The sequence below is a fragment of the Sapajus apella genome, unplaced genomic scaffold (assembly GCF_009761245.1).
Source record: "Sapajus apella isolate SASKATOON/1434 unplaced genomic scaffold, GSC_monkey_1.0 scaffold239, whole genome shotgun sequence".
Taxonomy (NCBI): Eukaryota; Metazoa; Chordata; class Mammalia; order Primates; family Cebidae; genus Sapajus; species Sapajus apella.
In genome coordinates this window covers 237,444-256,537 of record NW_022437179.1, presented here as the reverse complement: position 1 = coordinate 256,537, position 19,094 = coordinate 237,444, and the positions used below count along the sequence as shown (strand labels likewise).

Below are 19,094 nucleotides of genomic sequence, written 5' to 3'. Positions count from 1 at the left end.
TGCTTGCATTGTCCCTGGACTTGCCCTGGCTATGATACAGAGCTAACCCTGCCCTCTTTATGCCATAGACCTGACCCTCATCTGGCCCTGCCATACCCTGGTTCGGCTCTGGTGATGTCCAGGCTCTGCCCTTCCCCGGACCTGCCTTTGCCTTGTGCTATCCTAGTCGTGCATCAGCCATGGCTTTTTCCCTGGGCCTGCTGACCCCTTGCCTCAACCCTTTTCTGGCCCTGCCTTTTTCTTGGCCATTCTCTGCCCTTGCCCTTGTGCTTGTCCTGGTCCCTTTCTGGCCCTGCCTTGTTGTGGGCCCTGCCCTGTCCATTTCCCAACGCTGGCATTCCCTGTCCCTGCCCTGCCATACACGGGCGCTGTCTTTGCTTTATACTAACCTTGCCCTGACATGGCTCTGCACTACCCTAGTTCTGCCCTTCCCTGTCCCTCAGCTCATCCTGACATTACCCTGTGCCAAACCCTGGTACTGCCACGTTCCTGCCCTGGCCCTGATTCTGCACTGCTTCTGTCCCTGGTCTTGGTCCTATCATGTCCCTGGCTGTGACTCTGCCCCTGGTTTTTCCCTGACCATGACCCACCCAGGTCCTGCCCTAGCCCAGCCAACTTGGCACTGCACTCCCCAGTGCCCTGCCCCCATGCCAGGGCGCTGCCCTAACCCTACTACTGTTCTGGCCCTGACTTGCCCATGGCCCTCACCCTGCCATAGTTTTGACCTCGATGGTCCTGGTCCTGCCCTTTCATTCATTCATGCCCATCATTCTTACTTTGCTTCTGCCCCTGCCCTGGTCACTACCTGCCCTGGCCTTTCCTTGTCTCTCTGCTATGCTGGTCCTGCCATTCCCTAGGTCTGCCTTGGCCCTGACCTTCTGTGGCCCTATCTTGGTCCTGTGCTATCCTAGTCCTGCCTCAAACCTGACATTGCCCTTATCCTATTCTGGCCTAACATGGTCCTCCCTACACTGGCCATATCCAGCCCTGCTCTTACATTACCCTGGCTCTAATTCTGATCTGGCCCTGCCCTTGCCTTAGCCCATCCCTGGCCCTGCCCTGTTGTGGGCCCTGCTGTCCATGTACCAGCCCTGGCCATCTCTGTCCCTGCCCTGCCATCCACTGCCTCTGTCCTCACCCCACACTGTCCCTGGCTTGCTTTGCTTCTGTGCTACCCTAACCCTGGCTTGCCTAGGCCCTCAACTTGGCTTTTCCTTTTCCCAAGCCTTGACCCTGCCATGTCCCTGTCCTTGCCCTGGTTTTTCCGTTTCTGGACCTCTCCTGGACCCACTCTTGGTCCTGTCGTGTCCTTGGCTGTGACCCTGCCCTTGTTTTTTCCCTAGCCATCACACAGCCCATTTGCCCTCATCCAGCCCTGACTGGGCATTGCTCTACCCACTTCCCTGGCCCTATCCTAGCCCTGTCTTGGCCGTGTGCTACCCTGTCCCTTCCCTGGACCTGTGCTGGCCATGGCTTTATTCCTGCTGCTCCTGCTGACTCTGGTCCTGCCATGGCACCAGGCCTGCCAGTGATCACTGTCCTGGTCCTATTCTGGCCCTGACCTGGACTTGGACATGTCCTGAGCCTGATTTGTCCCAGCCATGCCTTGACCTGTCTCTGCCCTGGTCTATCAAGGCCCTGCACATACTGCCCTTTCCTGGCCCTGCCATGGCCCAGGTGTGCCATTGCCTTGTCTTACACTGCACTGGTTATGCCTCTGCCCTGCCCAGACACATAATCACTCCCTGATGTGCACTGACCCTGCCTTTGCTTTTGCTGTCTCCTATTTATGACCTGGATCTGGCCCTGCCCTGCCATGGTTCTGCCCTTATTTAGTCAGGGCCCTGACCCTGCCATATCTCTGGCCCCCCCTGTCCTTTATCCAGTTCCTGATCCTGCCTTCTTTTGCCCCAGCCTTGCCCTGGATCTTCCCTTTCTCTACCATGCCTTTCCATGACCTGGCCTTGCCCTAACCCAGCATCGATCCTGCACTGGCCCTCTCTGCCTTGGCATGGCCCTGCTCCTGCCCTGGGCTGACCCTGGCCCTACTCTGTCATCCACTGTCCTGACCCTGTACTGGCTACACAATACCCTGGCCCAGTGATTGCCCTGGCCCTGTTCCTACTCTTGCCCTTGTTATGGCCCTGCCCTGCTTTTGGCCTTGCCCTACGCTATCCTAGCCCTGCCCTGGCTCTATCCTGGTCTTGGCCTATGCTGTCCCTGTCTTTGCTTTGTCCTGGTCCTTATTCTGCCCTGGCCATGCCCTTGCTCTGGACTCTTCCTGGTCCTGCCTTCTCTGTGGCCCCATCCTTGCTCTGGTCCTGCTCCTGACCCAGCCCCAGGCCTAAATTGGCCTGTTATGGCCCTGGCCCTGTGCTATCTTAGTCCTACCCTGGCCCTGATTTCAACCTGGTCCTGGTCTCGCCCCTTTGCCCTGTCCTGTCTTGGCCCTTAACCTGTCCCTAAACCAAATGTGGCCCCAGCCCTGACTGCTACTCCTGATCCTGGTCCTGCCATGGCCCTGGTCCTGCTCTTTCTTTGCCTTGGTCCTGAAATTGCCCTTTCCTCGTGCTGGTCCCAAGTCTGGCCCTTCCCTGGAGCTTCTCTGGGCATGGTCAGGAACCTGTGCCTTCATTGGACCAGCCCTGCCTTTGTCCCGTGCTATCCTGGCCTGGCTCTGCCTTGTTGCAGTGCTGATCTGGCCCTGTCATGGTCTGGCCCTTCCACTGCCCTGTCTGACCCTGCCCTAGCTGTGCCCTGTCCCTGAATATCCTTGGTCCTTCCTTGGTCTTGTCTTTGATGTAACCCTGACTCAGCCCTGGATTTTCCCTGACCCTGCCTCAGCCCTAGCACTTAGGATGCGGTGTCACTCAAGCCTGGAACTACCTGGCCCTGCCTTGGCACTTGCTCTGTCCTCTCTATGGTCTGACTCTGGTCCTGCGCTGGCCCTTGCCCTGTCCCTGGACCTGCAATATTCCTGGGCCTGGTCCTATGCTTGTCCAAGCACTGACCCACCATGGCCCTGCTCTTCTCTGCTCTGGTCTTGCCCTCAACCTGCATTGGTCTTGCACTGGTCCTGTTCTAACCTGGCTCTGCCTTGGCCCTGGCCCTGCCTTCTCCTCAAAGTTTCCCTGGTCTTACACCTTGTCTCTTCTGCCCATGACCTGGTCCTGTCCCTGACCTTCTCTGCCCTGTCCCTGCTATGCTGTGCCCAGTGCTTTCCCTAATCCTGTTTCTAGCCCTGCCCCTACTATGGCCCTCACCTGCTTTTAGCCATGCCCTTTACTACCTCTGCCCTGGCCCTACACTGTTTGTAACCTGCACTGGCCCTGCCTTTGCCTTGTCCTCATGCTGCACTGGCCTTGCCTTTACCCTGGAACCTCCTGGCCCTGCCCTTTGTCTGGCTCTACCCCTGACAGGGCTTTGGTCTGGCTCTATGGTGGCCCTGGCAATGCCCTGGCCCCCACTGGCTGTGCCTTGGCACTGGACGCACAGTATGCTTGCTTGGCCCTGGCCCCTCTTGGCCCAGCATTGTCCCTGAACTTGCCACAGGTATGACATGGTGCTGACCGTGCCCTACCCCAGTTCTACCGTGGTAATGCCCTGGCCCTCCCCTTCTCTGGCCCTGCCTTAGCCCTATGTATCGTAGTCCTGCCTTGGCTCTGATCTTGATCTGACCTTCCCTACCCTGGCCTTGCCTGGCTCTGGCCAAGGCCTTTGGTTTATGCTGGCTCTGATTCTGACCTGGCCCTCCTCTTGCCTTGGCCCCTGACCCTGCCATTTTCCTGGCTTTCCTCTGGCCTTGTCATCGTCCTGGCCCATTTCTGACCCTTTTTATGGGCCCTGTCCATATCCCAGCCCTGGCTTTCCATGTTTCTGCCCTGCCATCATCTGGTCCTTTACTGATCCTGACCTGGTACTGGTCCTAGCTTGCCTTGGCGCTGCACTACCCTAGCCCTGCCCTATCCTGGTCTTGTGCTAGTCCTGACCTTCACCTGTGCCAAGCCCTGACCCTGCCATGTCCTTGCGTTGGTCTTGGCCCTGTCGTGTCATTGGTTGTGGCCCTGCCCCTAGTTTTTCCCTGGTTATGACCCAGCTCTGGTCCTGCCCTGGCTTTGGCCTTGTCCCGGTTCTGGTTCTACCCTGGCCAAGGCCTGACTAGGCACTGAATTATCCACTACCCTGCCCTACACTGCTCACATGCCAGGGCCCTGCTCTGGTTCTGGTTCTGTCCTGGCCCTGACATGCCCATGGCCCTCACCCTGCCAGTCATCATGCCATAGCCCTGACCCTCACTTGGCCCTGGTCCTGTTCTGACTCTGGCCTTGCCCTGCTTCTAGCCCTGCAGCTGCCTTGGCCCTAAGGCCTCCACGGCCCTTTCCTGCCCTGGGCTTTCCTTGACCCTCTGCTATGCTGTACTTGTCCCTGCCACGGACCAGTTGTGCCATTGCCCTATCTTACCCTGCACAGTTTGTGCCCTGGCCCTGCCCTTCACCCTGCAGTAACCCACCACTGGCACTCTCTCCCTTGGCACAGCCTTGGCCCTGGCCCTGCTTTCTCCCTGTCCCTGGGCCTGCCCTGTCACACTCTGTTCTGGCCCTGTACTGGCCCCATCATAAACTGGCCCTGTTCCTAGTCCTATCCTAGCTATTACATTGCCCTGCTTTTGGCTATGCCTTGTAATATTCTAGTCCTGCCCTTCCTCAGTCCTGGTCCTATCCTGGCCTTGCACTGTCCTGTCCCTGCTTTTACTTTTTCCTGGTTCTGACTTGGTCCAGCCCCTGCTCTGGACCCACCCTGTTCCTGCCTGGGCCTGACTAGGCACTGAATTACCCACTACCCTGCCCTACACTGCTAACATTCCAGGGTCTTGCTCTGGCTCTGGTTCTTTCCTGGCCCTGACTTGACCATGGTCCTGGTTCTGATTTGGTCCAGCCCCTGCTCTGAAGCCACCCTGTTCCTGCCTTCTCCTTGGCTCTGCATTTACTGTGTCCCTGTCCCTAGCCCAACCTTGGCCTTGTTCCAGACCCTGACCCTGTGTTTGCCCTGGCCTGGCTCTAACCACATGCTATCCTAGTCCTGTCCTGGCTCTGACCTCACCCTGGTCCTGTTCTTGCCCCTTTTACCTAGCTCTGCCCTACCTTGGTCTTCACCCTGACCCTAGCCCAGACCTCACTTGCTCTGTTGCCAGGTTGCAATGCAGTGGTGAGATCTCAGCTCACTGCAGTCTCTGCTTCCCAGGTTCAAGTGGTTCTGCTTCAGCCACATGAGTAGCTGGCACCATGGCCAGCTAATTTTGTATTTTTCGTAGAGATGGGATTTCAGCATGTTAGCCAGGATGATCTTGATCTCCTAACGTTGAGATCCACCGCCCTTGGCCTCCCAAGGTTCTGGGATTAGAGGCATGAGCCCCTATGTCTGACATAAATTTTTATTTTTTGTAAAGATGGGGACTTCCTATGTCACCCAGGCTGGTCTAAAACTCCTAGGCTCAAACAAACTTCCAGCCTTGGCCTCCCAAAGTCCTGGAATTACAAATGTGAGCCACTGCACCTAGCCTGTTTTGTGTTATTGTTGTCGTTTTAAATAAACCAGCTTTGGCTGGGCATGGTGGCTCACTCCTGTAATCCCAGCACTTTGGGAGGCCGAGGTAGGCAGATCAAGAGGTCAGCAGATCCAGACCATCTTGGCCAACATGGTGAAACCCCAACTCTACTAAAAACACAAAACAATTATCTGGGTGTGGGGGTACATGCCTGTAGTCCCAGTTACTCAGAAGGCTGAGCCAGGAGAACCACTTGAAACCAGCAGATGAAGGCTGCAGTGAGCTGAGGTCACAAAACTATGTCTGAAAAAATAAAACAAAATAAAATAAACCAGCTTTACTGAGGTATCATTCACATATAATCTACCCATTTATTTATTTTTATTTTATTTTTTGAAATAAAGTTTCACTCTTGTCACCCAGGCTGGAGTGCACTGGTGTGATCTCAGCTCACTGCAGCCTTGGCCTCTGAGGTTCAAGCGATTTTCCTGCCTCGGCCTCCCAGGTTCAAGCGATTTTCTTGTCTCAGCCTCCCATGTAGCTGGAATTACAGGCGCCTGCCACCCACCTGGCTAAATACTGTATTCTCAGTAGAAACACAGTTTCACCATGTTGGCCAGTGCTGGGATTACAAATGTGAGCTACTGTGCCCCATGCAATTTACTTATTTAGCTTACACTTTAGTGTACAACCATAACCACAACCATCCTGACTACACAGGGATAGGAGGAGACTGCAGAGAAGCAGGGCTCGGCAGCAAAAGTGAGGCACAGGCCAGGGGATGGGCTCCCCAAGACTCACCCATGAAGTTACACTTACTGGTGGCACCCATGCTGCTGAGAGTGATGGTCCCAATGTTGAGTTCTGGACAGTGAGAAGAAGCAGGGCTGGGCTGGAGCACAGGAAGTGGCCTCCTCTCCCCTAGCCAGGCTGCCCAGCCTCCTCCTCCTGGATAGAAGATCAGGGCAGGCAGGATGGGAGCTGAGGCGAGGCATCGTTTGCACAGCCCTAGGAGGAAGGCAGGAACGCTGAGTCTCTCAGTACCAGGCACCCATGTCATGGAAGACCTCAGTGCCCATGGGCAATAAATGAAGGTTTCACCAAGAGCCATAGGCCCCTGCCTTCTGGTCTCAGGTGTGGCTTCGTGTCCTGGCGGGTGCTGAGGATGACTCCCCCTAGGGAGGATGGGAAGGGCATCTCGCCTGCTCAGAGCAGCTCTCGATCCACAACCAAGAGGATTGCCTGAAATTGCCCCACTGCAGGGACAGGGATTCATGGTGACCAGGGCTCCTCACAGGCAGGCCACCCCTCCCCCAACAAACACGCCCCCAACAGAACCAAGTTCTGGTTGCCAGGGCAACCACCTGGAGCTCAGCCCCTTCCCTGGCCCAATCAAATTGGGTGCACAATTATCCCCAAGTGTCCCCAAAACACTTATCCCCAAGAACTGAGTCGCCTTGGGTGCAGGACCCTGGTCTCCTGACAAATGTCTCCATATGTCACGCTGAGGGCAGCAGGCTGGGCTGGCCAGGAGCCTCACTGGAGAGCTCTGGCCCTGCTCAGAAACATTCACTGGCTTGGAGATCCCCATCTTAGTGAGATCTGGGGTTCCATACAAGGTCCCCCTCTGAGCAGATAACCTGACTTTCTGTCCCATTCTGCCCTTCCCACCTCATCTGTCAATCCCTAAGGCTATGTAGCAGCTACCCCCATCAGGCCCTCAGAGTACTGAAGCTTCACCTACCTCCCCAGCGGCAGGACACCAATCCACTTCCGCACCTCCAGCAGCCGCTCAGAATCTCAGGTCAGTGCCATGGTGTGGAAAGCCAGGGGCAGGAGGATCAGGGCAGGAGGGTCAGGGCAGCCGGGATCTTCCCCTCCAGCATGGCCCCTGCACCTCACTCAACTCACCTCAGAATCCAGTGGCTCCAGTGGAGGGGCTTGGCCCTCTGCAGGTGGCTGTACCCTGGGAAGAGGACATCACGTTCCCTGTGGGAGAGGAGCAGGTGCTCGGGTGGAGGCTGGGGCAAGGTCTGCTGGCAACACTGGAACCCTGCAGGCCTGGGTCACCCCTGAAAGAAGTGTTGTCCTGCAGTACTGCACCTGAATGAGGGATCCAGGATCTCCCAGGGAAAAATTGCTCTCAAGGGAAAAAGAGGCCGGAAGTGTGGCCATGTGAACCACGCACTGGGCCTGAGCTGTGGGGCTCCTGGGGTGAGGCTTTGCCAGGAACACCCAAAGCCTGAGCCTCTGTCACTCAGCATCTCTGAATGGCAGCCAGAGAAGGGGAGGAGGCCAGTGTCAGGTATGACTGGGCCATGGGAGGTTTCGTTTGAGGACCCAAGAAACAGCTGGGGCTCATAAAGAGCCGCTCCAAGCAGGTGGGACACCCTACCCCTCGTTCAAGTCACCATTTTTTGTATTTTTAGTAGAGGTAGTGTTTCACCATGTTGGCCAGGCTGGTCTCGAACTCCTCACCTCAAGTGATCCACCCGCCTCTGCCTCCCAAAGTGCTGGAATTATATGCATGAGCCACTTCACCCGGCCTTTTTTTTGTTTTAAATAAACCACCTTGCTGAGGTATCATTCATCTATAATTTACCCATTTAAAGCTTGCACTTTAGTGTACAACCATCACCAGTTTAAGAACATTTTCACCATCCCCTAAACAAATTCTATACTCAAGGCCAGGTATGGTGGCTCAAGCCTGTAATGCCAGGTCTCTGGGAGCCCAAGAGGGAAGGATCACTTGAGGCTGGGAGTTCAACCAGACTGAGCCACATAGTGAGAACTCATTTCCACAAAATATTTTAAAAATTCACAGGGAGTGGTGCACACCTGTGGTCCTATCTACTCAGAAAGCCGAGATGGGAGGATCATTTTGAGTCCAGGAGTTTGAGGCTGCAGTGAGCTATGATCGAGCCACTGCTCTCCAGCCTAGGTGACAGAGCAAGAAATCGTCTCTGAAGGCAACTTAAAAAATTAAAAATGTGGCCAGATTGCGGTGGCTCACGCCTGTAATCTCAACACTTTGACGTGGGCAGACCACAAGATCAGGAGATTGAGAACATCTTGGAAAACAGGGTGAAACCCTGGTCTCTACTAAAAAATACAAAAATTAGCTAGGCGTGACATGAACCTGTAGCCCCAGCTACTCTGGAGGCTGAGGCAGGAGAATCACTTGAATCCAGGAAGCAGAGGTGGCAGTGAGCTGAGTGCCACTGCACTTCAGCCTGGGCGACAAGAGCAAAACTCTGTCTCAACAAAAAGTTAAAAATTTGAAATTTAGGCCAGGTGCAGTGGCTTATGCCTGTAATCCCAGCACTTTGACAGGCCAAGGTGGGCAGATCACCTCAGCTCAGGAGTTCGAGAGACCAGCCTGGCCAACATGGCAAAGCCCATCTCTACTGCAAAAAAATACAAAAATTAGCTGCATGCAGTGGCACTCACCTGTAATCTCAGCTACTTGGGAGGTGGAGGCACAAAAATCACTGGAACCCAGATGGTGGAGCTTGCAGGTAGGAGAGATCGTACCACTGTACTTTAGACTAGGCAACAAAGCAAGACCCTGTCTCACACGCACACACAAAAAAATTAAAGAAACCCTGAACTCAGTAGCAGACACTCCATGTTCCGCTTAGCAGCCCCACCCCACTTCCAGGGTGACAATTTGTGTGCCCTTGTTTCCCCCCAGGTCTGAGAACAGGTGTCTCAGGGAGTTGAGGAACAGGAGGGGTCTCTGACAACACATGGTGACTCCTCAGCAGCTCCCGCTCCAGGTCTGCAAGGAACAAACCCAAACCCAAAGACACTAGGTCCCAGAAGCCAAAGCCTGGGATGAGGCCAACAGGAGGCAGCCTTTGGCTGTCTTTCGCCAGATGGTCTGGGTGGGGACACGGAATATGGGATGGGAGACTGGTGCACAGGCAGGGTGGGGAGAGACCCTGGCTGCTCCAGGCACAGCCAAGATAGTGCCTTAGCTTCCTTCCCTCAAATCCACAAAGGGTGAGTTTTCTTTTTACTTTTTATTTTTTGAGACACAGTCTCAATCTGTCTCTTAGGCTGAAGTGCAGTGATGCAATGTCAGCTCACTGCAACCTCCGCCTTTCAGGTTCAAGTGAGTCTCTGGCCTCAGCCTCCCATGTAGCTGTGATTACAGGTGCACACCACCATGTCCAGCTAATTTTTTTATTTTTAGTAGCGACAGGGTTTCACCATGTTGGCCAGGCTGGTCTTGAACTCCTGAGCTCTGGTGATCCTCCCGCCTCTGCCTCCCAAAGGGCTGGGATTACAGTTGTGAGCCACCACACCGGGCCCCATGAAGGATGAGTCTTCCCTGACTGCTGGGCTAAACTGGCATGGACTCGAGTATTGGGGCCTGCAGGAAATGCCCCACTCCTGGCTGCTCTGCCTCGATCCTGCAGTTCTGGGATGCCCCTGTCTCCCAGGGCCTGGCACCCCCACCCTGTTCAGCCCTGCCACCTGAATCTGCTGTTAAGGCTGCCATCACACCTGTCTCTGCCCCGTGGCTGTCCCTGGGGAACTCACACCTCTGTCCATTCCACCATGGTCCTGATAAGCTCCCAGAGGAGACCCAAGAGCATGGAGCAGGTCTGCAGCATCCACAGCCTGAGGTCCGTGACCACCTGTGTGAGGAGGAGGTGGTGCTCAGTGAGGCTGACGTGCTGCTTCCCTGGGGAGCCAGGACCCTGCTGAGCTCTAACTGTTCCCTGGGCTCCCCAAGGTTGGGACAGCACAGAGCAGGGGGCTGGAGGAACTAGAGGCACCTGGTCATTCCGGCTGTGTCCCATGTGCAGTTTCCCTGTGGTTTCGCCAACAAGCTGAGCTCCTGGAGGTGAAGGGAAGCACAGGGTCACAGTCTATAAGCCCACGGGGTCAACCCTTTGGGCATATAGACTGTGCCAACATCAGCCCTGCCAACCTCCTTCCCTACCCCAGGGCTCTGGGCCCTGCCCAAATCTCTTGCCATTTCTGCTGAGGCCTTTTTAAAAAATAATTTTTTATAGTTATAGAATCTCACTGTATTGCCCAAGCTGGTCTCGAACTCTTGGCCTCAAGTGAACCTCCCACCTCAGCCTCCCAAAATGCTAGGATTATAAGCATGAGCCACTGCTTCTGGCCCATGTCCTAAGGTCTCCGCTGCTGTCTGCCAATGGTGAAGTAAACAAAATGATGGTGCTAATACTCAAAGTGGCCCAGGGCCAGGTGGAGAAGGGCATCCAGGAAAGAGATGGGGCTGCAGGAGTCTTACCTTCAAGTGGCGCTCATTGGCTGTCCTCATCATTGGGGTTGAGTCTGAAGGTGCCCTGGGCCCACACCTTAGTCACCTATAGCTGGGTGGCAGCAACACTGGGGGTCAGGTGAACAGGTATCAGCAGCCAGGAGAGCCCCTGCCCTGGTCCCACCCTATCCCTCATGGCTGACTGTCACTGTCCAGTAGCTGAGTCCTGGAAGCCCACCCTGGGAGAGGGCATCTTGGGCCCAGCACACCTTCACCCATGAGCCACGTGGGCCACGGGGTTATTAAAGGATGGAGAGAGGTGGTCATCAAGGCACACAGTTAAGCAGGATTAGGATATATAATTAGTTCAATGTGAAACCACAGACAGACAACACTGCTATTTGCTCAGCCTAGGGGCACATGAAGGGGCCTCAGGTGGGGCTTGGGCCATGGGAGTACCTCATAAGCTGCCTGTTCCTTGAGTACGATGTGTACCAAGGGGAGCTGGAGTGAGGGCAGCGCTGTGGGGAAGGGACAGGATTGCCACCCTGAGCTGTGTGACCTCAGACCAGACCCCTCTTCTCCAAGTGAGGACAGCCAAACAGGTGATTTTGGGAGCCAGTGCCTGACAGCCTGGATTTTAGCTTTACAGATGGATGGGAACCTGTGAGAGTTTAGAGATGCTGGGAGAACCTTTGCCTGGGAGAGCTTTCCAAACAGAGCCACCCTGGGCCCCACTGAGAAAGGATCCTACCAGAAGCCTTCACCACTGTCTTTCTCCAAGCCAGTGGTGATGGTGTCATGGATGTAGGTGGTGGGTGTCGTGTACAGAAGCACAGACCGCTGCTGTCCTGCCAAGTTGAAGAAGTCAAAGTCTGTGTTCTGGACAAAGGAACCCTTGGGATATCTAGGGTGGGAGAATTGTGGTTCGCTGGGTCCTTGCCCTGGGTCCTTTGACCTCAGCTGGAATGTCTCCACAGCCTCCCCAGATCCAGGGCCTCCAATCTTCAAAGGCCACCCTATCCCTAGCAGGAAGACCATAGGGTGGAGCGGGAAGGTGGGTACAGGCAGTGGAGGCAGGTTGGTATCCACTTGGAGGGGTCGGTCATGTAGTGGATGGTCCCTGGTGGCAGGGGAAAGGGGGTGAGTGTGTTACTGATGGTGATAGTGACATGGAGGTAGGAGGGCAGGGTCCCCACCTGGACCAGGCTGCTGATGTTGGCCTTGAAGGGGACATAGCCCTCCTCATGCTTTAGCACATCGACCCCGTTCACCCATTGTAGACAAAGGAGATATGGGGAGGAGGTGGCAGGTCAGGTCATGAGGAGGGGCCCTGCTATGGGGCACTCCCTCACATAACCTGCAGCATGGGGCTCAGAGGCCTGCTAGCCAAGTGGGAAGAATGGCATCCCAATGGGGTAGATCAGGCCACCTATCCCTCTACACAGGGCACAGCCCCCAGGGCAGGGCAGGACAGGGACCCCACCATCCTACCCCAGGAGACAAGCTGTGACTGGCAACCGGAGGTCCCATGTTGTTCAGCAACAACGCCCATCCACCTGGCCTACCTGCTCCTGGCCACACTGACCATGATGGCATAGGAGTGGGCACTGCCAATCCTCAGCACCCTCTTGTGCACAGGTCCTGGGTCCACTGCTCCAGCAGGGTCACCTCCAGTTCACACCACACCCAGCCAACAGAATGCCACAGCCGCCAGTCCTAGTTGATATCGTTGAAGCTGGAGGGAACCAGCATGTCCAGGGTGGTGCCTGTCTGCACAGAGAAGGGCCGGGCTCAGCTTCTAGGCCCCCAAAGGGATCCAAAACCAGCGTGCTTCTCAGTTGTGCCCCCAGGCCTAGCACAAGCCCTGACACATAGCGGGACTCTTGGTGGAACAGACAGATAATTTGCAGGTGACAGGTCAACTGCCAGGGCAGTTTGTGCACCTGGGCCAGTGGGGCCAGGAATTCCTCCTCGGAGTGGATGGGGCCCAGTATCTCCCGAGACAGGGGTGAGCACAGGGCCACATCCCAGCCCCAGGCAAGAAGGTTCAGACCCATGACTAAGAGGCAGATGACCCACTGCCTGGCAAGGAGGAAGGCTGGTTGGGGGATGGGGGGGCTTTGCTTAGCACACTGTGAGTGCGGCTCATGCTGGCACCCAGCTCTCTCCTTTCTTTCTTCTATACTGAATGACACAAAGTCAGATAAAGAGGATGAAGAGAAGGCAAAAGCGGCCCAGACATCAGCCCTACATCTCTTCTGACCACATCCAAGTCCGGAGGGGAACGGGGTGGCGTCCTTGACCTGATATCATGTCCTGTCCTCTACCTGAACCTTGGAAACCAAGGTACTCTCCTGCCTCAGTAGAGCTGACCGCAGGATGTCTAAACTGTCTCCTCCTCTAGGATCCCCAGACCCAGCTCTGTGCAGCACATGCCACTCTGGTCAGCTGAATGTTTCAGTGGCTCTTACCTGCAATCAGTGCTTTGGGAGATCAATGTAAGAGGTAAGAGGATGGCTTGAGGCCAAGAGTTTGGGACCAGCCTGGGCAATGTAGTAAGACCCTATATCTAAAAAAAAAAAAAAGTAGGGAGGGAGGGAGGGAGGGTGTGTGTGTGTGTGTGTGTGTGTGTGTGTGTGTGTGTGTGTGTGTGGTTTGTTTTTAATTAGCCAGGCATGGGGGACCCAGCTAACTTGCAAAGCTTGCTAGAAGATAGTTTGGGCTCTGAAGGTAGAACTGCGCCACGGCACTTCGGCCTGGGCGACAGGGCCAAACCCAGTCTCAAAAAAACTGTTAAATATTAAAAATAAACATTTAAAAGAAGAACACTGCCTGGGCTCTGTTTTTGCCTCCAAAGGGGGCTCGGCAGGGGCGTTTCCTCCCCCTCCAGCCTCCTCTGCCCTGGCCCTCCCAGGTCCCCCTGTCCCCAAACCCACACCCCAAGCCCGTTGACCTTTAACCCTCCTCCAGGCCCCCAACTCCGGGGCGCCCAGGGGAAGGAGCCTGCAGGGGGCCTGAACTTCCCCGCTCCCTTCGCCAGGCTTCCGGGCACCTCCCGGCTCTGCCCCGAGCCCTCGCCTCCGCAGCAGCTGCGGCTACCACCGCTCCTGAAGTCCTGGCGCCTGTGGTCGTAACAGTCGGCGTGGAAGCTCCTGAGGCTGTCCAGCGACTTGTGCTCCCGCGACGGGCTCTCCCAGGGGTACGGCATCCCGCCTTGAAGTACCTGCCCGGGGGTACGGCATCCCGCCTGGAAGCGCCCGCCCGGGGGTACGGCATCCCGCCTGGAAGCGCCCGCCCGGGGGGTACGGCATCCCGCCTGGAAGCACCTGTGCGCAGCCCCACAACAGCTGCCCAACCGCCGCCCACGCAACCGTCTGCCCTCGGGCCACGCTTCCGCCTCTGCCGCTCAGGGGCGGGGCCAAGAGCAGTGTGGGAGGAGCCTGGCGGGCAGTCGGCGTGACATGCTGAAGCCGTTGGAGCCATGTTGGTTGAGGGCGAGTGCCAGTCCTAGAGAGGCTGGGCGGGGCCAGGCGCTGCCCAGTGGGGCCGGCAGCTGAGAATGCTGGGCTAGGCCTTTGGAGAAGGAGGACCCTCCTCCCCAGCCAAGAAGGGCAAGGTCTGTTCCCCACCCTGGCCCAAGCTGGACGATCCAGGGGCAGGCCAGGACAGAACCCCTGAGACATGTGGGATTCCTGTTTTTATTTTTTCTGAGATGGAGTCTCGCTCTGTCACCCAGGCTGAAGTGCAGTGGCGCAGTCACTGCAACCTCCGCTTCCCGGGTTCAAGCGATTCTCCTGCCTCAGCCTCCCAAGTAGCTAGGATTACAGGCGCCCGTCACCACGCTGGGCTTTTTTGTATGTTAGTAGAGATGGGGTTTCACCGTGTTCGACAGGATGATTTTGATTTCCTGACCTTGTGATCCGCCTGCCTCATCCTCCCAAAGTTTCCCTGTTTCCTCAAGGAGCACCTCCACTCACTTTCCCCAGCGGGACTCAAAGCAGGCTCCAGAGGAGCCTCTTTCAAACCTGCCGGGAGCAGCCTCTTGCAGGGATGCAGGTCCTTGGGATGCAGCCCAAGCCTTGACCCCTGGGCCTCTGGGGCCTCCACCCTAACCCAGGGGTCAGGAGCAACCTCTTGGCTTTGCAGGTACATAAAGATGCAGGGAGAAAGGCTGAGCGAAGTGGCCCAGACCTGTAATCCCAGCACTTTGGGAGGCTAAGGTGGGCGGATCACTTGAGGTCAGGAGTTTGAGACCGGCCTGGCCAACATGGTGAAACCTGTTAGTTTCTACCAAAAATACAAAAGTTAGCTGGGCATGGTGGCAGGCACCTGTAATCCCAGCTACTAGGGAGGCTGAGGCTGTAGAATCGCTTGAACTTGGGAGGCAGAGGTTGCAGTGAGCTGAGATCACAACACTGCACTCCAATCTGGCAAGTCTCATCTCAAAAAAAAAAAAAAAGGCCAGGCTCAATGGCTCAAGCCTGAAATCCAGCACTTTGGGATACCGAGGTGGGCAGATTGCTTGAGGTCAGAAGTTTGAGACCAACCTGACCAACATGGAGAAACCCCATCTCTACTGAAAATCCAAAAATTAGCTGGTGTGGTGGTGGGCACCTGTAATCCCAGCTATTCGGGAGCCTGAGGCAGAAGAGTCACTTGAACCCTGGAGGTGGAGGTTGCACTGAGTCAAGATCGCGCCACAGCACTCCAGCCTGGGCAATAGAGTGAGATGCCATCTCAAGAAATAAAAAATAAAAAATTTATTTAAAAACTTTAGAATGACTGGGTGCCGTGGCTCATGCCTCTAATCTTAGCACTTTGGGAGGCCAACACAGGTGGGTCACAAGATCACAGGATCAGAGGTCAGAGTGAAATCCTGTCTCCACTAAAAATACAAAAATTAGCCAGGCATGGTGGCACATACCTGTAATCGTAGCTACTCAGGAGAAAGGAGAATCGCTTGAACCCAGGAGGCGGAGGTTGCAGTGAGCCGAGATTGCAGAACTGCACTTCAGCCTAGGCAACTGAGCAAGACTCTATCTAAAAAAAAAAAAAAAAAAACTGGCTGGGCATGGTGGCATATGCCTGTAACCCCAGCTACTCTGGAGGCTGAGGAAGGAGAATTGCTTGAGCCAGAGAGGCGGAGGTGGAGGCTGCAGTGAGCCAAGATCACGTGGCTGCACTCCAGCCTGGGCAACAGAGCCAGACTCTGTCTCAAAAGAAAAAAAAGAAGAAAGAAAACAGTGTTGTCACTCACATCCCCAGGCCACCCTGTCCTTTATTTTATTTCCCGCCACCCTGGGAAGGAAGGGTGTTGCCTTAAACACTTCCATTCATGAGTTATTGGTGGTTCTTCCTCGAGTGCAGGTCAGCAGGTTGGGAGGTCTAGAGCTTTCCAGGATGCTCTGCCCCACTCAGCCATAGGACTCTGGGCAGGTTCCTGATCTGCTGGGACGGCTCCCTCTGCATTCTCTAAGCATGGACTCTGGGCCATTCTGATGGCCTTGCCTCTCTGCCGTTGCTCACTTAGTGAAGCCCGTCTCTGGGCAAAGCCAGGTCAGCCACCTCTTTCCCTCTCCTGTGGGAAGGTGGAGGATCTGCAGCTTCACATGGAGGAGGAGTCCATCACCAAAGGAGACCTGGAGGTAACAGTCAGAGGTCCCTCCCCTGGGTATGCTCAGCACCAGTGCCGGCCCTCGCTAGTGCAGATGATTGTGAGGTCTAGCAGCAACTATGGGCCCCCCAGGGAAGGGGCTGCAGGGGAAACGGGGAAAGATCAAAGGTCTAGTGTCCGAGGTGTGAGTGGCTCAGCCCCAGGAGCCTCCAGGGGGGCTATGTTCCCCATGTCAGCAGCTGGATGGGGCCGGCAGGATGAACCCAAGGCAAGGCAGATGGGAGGCTGGGCCCCAGGGTGGAGTGGCTGAGGTCCCCTGTGCCTTCTTCCTGGGCAATAGCCCTAAAGGTGCCCCTTCATTCACCTTGGATTCCAGGTAAGATTTTGGCTGAAAGTAGCTTGCTGAGTCACAGAATTTATAGGTAGGAAAACTGAGGCTCAGAGACCAAGGGAGCCAGCTGTGGTGGCTCATGCTTATAATCTCAGCACTTCAGGAGACCAAGGCAGGGGGATCACTTGAGCTCAGGAGTTTAAGACCGGCTTAGGCCATATAGCAAGACTCCACCTCTATAAAAACTTAAAAAGTTAGCCGAGCATGGTCGCGTGCACCTGTGGTCCCAGCTACTCAAGAAGGCTAAGGCTGGAGGATTGCTTGAGTCTGGGAGATGGAGGATGCAGTGAACTACGATTGTGTCTGTGTTTTTTTCTTTTTTTTTTTGAGATTGTGTAAAAAAAAAAAATGGATGTCGGGGCACAACCTGGCGCCAGAGTCTCAGCCCAGCTCAGCATGTTCTAATTAAGTTTCCCTCTTAGCCAAGGGGCAGGCCATGTGGTTGCTCCTGGCTGACTTTTCCATTGGCAGCTGCCCTCCTGCAGGGTTGGGTGGGCTTATGGGGAAAGTACCTGTGGTTTCCAGGAACAGAGACCCCTGTGCCAGCTCCAGTCACCAAGGGGGCTTACTGAAGGGCTGTGGAAAAGTTCACAGACCCCAAGGTCAGGCAGTTTAGGGGACTGAAGCCAGAAACAGTATCAGGAGCTAAGCCCATCTGTATCCCCCTTGCTCAGTGGCACCCCCTCCGATCTGGGCCTGGGGTCAGGCTCCTGTCTGTTTCCCACTGTGTCTCCAGGGCTCCGTGCTTCTTCCAGCCCTGCCCACTACATACCAGCTGTCATCAAGAAAGGCTCTGATTGGTCCCATGGGTAGGCATTGGGCTGGCTGGCTCTGAATAGGGGTCCACCCCAGATCCAATTGGCCCTGAATGAGAGAGGCAGGGGGCGGGCGACACAGTGGCAGACAGCTAATTCAGTCCAAAGGGCTGCAAAATCTCCATATGACATTTTATTGTAACAAACTGAATTGTGATCATATTCATGGCAACCAGAAGGCAAAATGGCCAAAGTCCCACTCATCCCTTCATTCCCCACTCTTCTATTTTGTCCTTTTTTTGGAGATAGGATCTCACTCTGTTGCCCAGGCTGGAGTACAATGGCATGATCTGTGCTCACTGAAACCCCCACTTCCTGGGCTCAAGTGATGCTCTTGCCTCAACCTTCCAAGTAGCTGGGACTGCAGGCGTGTGCAACCACACGCAGCTAATTTTTTTTTTTTTTTTTGTAGAGGTGGGGTCTTGCTATATTGCCTAGGCTGGTCTTAAACTTCTGTGTTCAAGCAATCCTTCTGCCTTGGCCTCCCACAGGCTGAGATTACATGCATGAGCCATCACACCTGGCCCCCATCCATCGTAAAAGTCAAAAATAAAAACCAGAGTCCCTCCTTGACCTCCTGGTCCCCTCCAGGTTTATCACCCCACCTCTCTGCCTGTCTTTATTGCAAAACTCCTCAGGAGTTTCTCAGGCTCATGATCTTCCCTCCTGTCCACACTCCTCCAGCTACACAATGAGATGAGATGCCGCATTCCAACTCCCCAGCCTCTTCTGCTGGCGTCTCCTCCTTCCTGATCTCTGAACATTGACCCATCCAAGGACTCAGTCCCAGACCTGTTTACCTCTTGTGCACACTCGCCCTGACAGCTTCCAGTCTGTGACCTCCATGCCTTGATAAGCTTCCATGTGTCCCACAGTCCTCCCCAAGTTCCCTCTACCACGCCCACTTGACATCTCCAACCAACCGAGGAAGAAGTAAGCATCTGCATCAATTTCCTGGGGCTGCAGTAACTCACGGCCACAAAAGTGTGGCTTAAAACAACACAAACGTATACCCTCACAGTTCTGGAGGCCAAGTGTCTAAAGTCAAGGCCAGGCATGGTTGCTCATGCTTGTAATCCCAGCACTTTGGGAGGCTGGGGCAGGATGATCATAAGCTCAGCCTGGCCAACATGGAGAAACCCTGTCTCTACTAAAAATACAAAAATTAGCCAGGCATGGTGGTGCTTGCCTGTAATTCCAGCTACTCGAGAGGCTGAGGCAGGAGAATCACTGGAACCCAGGAGGCCGAGGTTGCTGTGACCCAGGCTGGCACCACTGCACTCCACTCTGTGTGACAGAGCAAGACTCTGTCTCAAAAAGAAATTTTTTAAAATAAAAATCAGATCCTGCCCCTTTCCTGCTCACACAACTAGCACCATGACACTAGAGGTCATCTAGGCTCATAGAGTGGACTAGAGAAGACCCCCAGGGCCCAGCCCACCCCCTCTTGTCCCAGCCCTGTCTCACACCCCTGCCCCTATGTT

The 19,094-nt window shown here is 55.2% G+C and overlaps 1 long non-coding RNA gene and 1 pseudogene across 1 annotated transcript; both read right to left on the bottom strand.

Annotated features, from left to right (window-relative positions):
• Positions 1 to 2,242: 2,242 nt before the first annotated feature.
• Positions 2,243 to 5,111, bottom strand: LOC116544994. Its single transcript, XR_004266127.1, has 3 exons — positions 5,101 to 5,111; positions 2,410 to 2,420; positions 2,243 to 2,321 (listed from the first exon to the last, which is right to left on the bottom strand). It is a non-coding gene; the product is annotated as an uncharacterized LOC116544994 (long non-coding RNA).
• Positions 5,112 to 7,237: 2,126 nt separating this feature from the next.
• On the bottom strand, positions 7,238 to 10,983 carry LOC116544978 (annotated as a pseudogene).
• Positions 10,984 to 19,094: the final 8,111 nt, after the last annotated feature.